The sequence below is a fragment of the Rhincodon typus genome, chromosome 1 (assembly GCF_021869965.1).
Source record: "Rhincodon typus isolate 14 chromosome 1, sRhiTyp1.1, whole genome shotgun sequence".
Taxonomy (NCBI): domain Eukaryota; kingdom Metazoa; phylum Chordata; class Chondrichthyes; order Orectolobiformes; family Rhincodontidae; genus Rhincodon; species Rhincodon typus.
In genome coordinates this window covers 14,171,153-14,173,467 of record NC_063332.1, presented here as the reverse complement: position 1 = coordinate 14,173,467, position 2,315 = coordinate 14,171,153, and positions in this window count along the sequence as shown.

Here is a 2,315-nt window from a genome sequence, read left to right as displayed (position 1 = left end):
AACGTCAGCTTTCCTGCTCCTCTGATGCTGCTTGGCCTGCTGTGTTCAACCAGCTCTACGCCTTGTTATCTCAGATTCTCCAGCATCTGCAGTTCCTACTATCCCTGTTTCTGAACTCCCTGGTTATCAGAAGCATCCTTACACTTACCCTGTCTAATCTTGTTAGAATATAGTTTTCTATGAGATCCCAGTGAGTATAGTCTTCCCTGATTCATTCACTCTTCCTATGTCAGTCCTGCCATTTGAGGAATGTCTGGTAAACATTTATTGCACTCCCCCCATAGCCAGAACATCCCTTCTTAGATAAGGAGTCCAAAACTGTGCACAATACTCCAGCTGTGATCTCACCAAGGCCCTATAAAATTATAGTAAGGCATCTCTGCTTCTGTACTTGACTCCCCTCACTATGAAAGCCAACATACCCTTTGGCTGTGCCTCTTGCATGCTAACTTTCATTGACTGGTGTACAAAGACTGAATTGAGAAAGAATTTCTTCACCCAGAGGGTTGTTAATCTATGGAATTCCTTGCCCAGTGAAGTAGTTGATGCTACTTCAACAAACGTTTTTAAAAAAAAATAGATATTTTTTGAACAATAAAGGAATTAAGGGATACAGTGAGAACGCGGGTAAGTGGATCTGAGTCCACAAAAGGATCAGCCACGATCTTATTGAATGGCGGAGCAGGCTCGAAGGGCCAGACGGCCTTCTCCTGCTCCTAGTTCTTACGTTCTAAGACACCCAGGTCTGCCCACTCTGAGTGTTGTTGTGGCCATTTTCTTTCCTATTGTGTACATTTAATTTGCAGAATGATTAAAGGCAACAATGAATACTCTTTAGTCAGCGGATTCCAGTCTCCCCTCTGGATGCCAATGAGATCCCAAACCTTTAATGCCCTTCCTGTGAGCCCCCAGAGGTTTTGACCTTCCCAGGCCTCCACCTCACCTGTCCACATGGAACCTGCACCTTTGCTCCCAGTCCCTGTTGTGTGAGGTGACCACATCAGGTTTGGTCATGCGCTGTTCCTCCCTCTTGAAGCCAGGGTGCTCCTGAACATGGGTGAACCCTTTTCCTGCATTACCCTGTTCCTGCGTGTCCTTTACCATAACTCACCCCCACCTCTAGCTTACAAAGTCAATAGCCCTCTTCACAATTGCCATCCCGGCTACAGCACAGCCTTCGGGACTCAATCTCCTACAGTAGGTTCCCACAACTGCTGGCTCCCCCACCTTTACACTTAGCTTCTCCAGATGGAACCAACAGACTAGTCACGACACTGGAATGAACTAATAATGAGACAGACTGAGACCCCTGACTGATGGCTGTTCATCTCCTGATGTGTTAGCCCTGAGCCCCAGACCAGCTGCCCTGGAGCCACAGAACTGGTCGTGACCCATTCCCTGAAATGCAGAGGCACGGACACCTTGGCCTGACTGTTGCCAATCCCCGGGTCTGGTATCGGAGGCGGTTCTCGACTTACTGTGCCAGGAGCCCCTGACTGAAGGGTGTTTCCGCTGACGTCAGTGAGGACCGCTCCCCCAGGGCTTTGAAACATGGCTGCCTGCTTACTGCACATGCCATTTGTTTGCTTTGCAAACTGCTGGCCCATTGTGAAGGTGTGAGATTGGTTGCCTTGTGGCAAGATGTCCACCTGAACAAAAGCAAAATACTGTGGATGCTGGAAATCTGAAAGAAATACAAAGATTGCTGGAGAAACGCAGCAGATCGCAGGGGTTGGAGCATGCATGAAATGAACTGCCATAGGAAGTGGTGGAAGCTGGTACAATTACAACATCAAATAGGCATCCAGGTGAGAACATGAATAGAAGGGTTTGGAGGGATATGGGCCAAGTGCTGGCAAATGGGAACAAAAACGAAGTTGCTGGAAAAGCTCAGCAGGTCTGGCAGCATCTGTGAAGTTAAAAAACAGAGTTAACGTTTCGGGTCTGGTGACCCTTCCTCAGAAGTTTTGGGTCACTTGACCCTTCTTTAGAAATAGAGTTAAGAAAAGCTTGGGATATTTCTTGATTGTGCCTGATTGTGTGACAACGCAAATTGGCACAGCAAGGCATGGCATGGATGCTGCGAGTATACAGGCAGGTGCTAAGTGAGTGAGCACTAGAGAGCACGTGAGATAGTCTGACCCGATCCTTGACCTGGGTCCCTATCCACAAACAGAAAATGTCCTTAGAGCAGCCTATCAGCACTAGAACATAGAACATAGAACATAGAACAGTACAGCACAGTACAGGCCCTTGGGCCCATGATGTTGTGCTGACCGATTATTCGACTAAGATCAATCTACACTGCATACCCT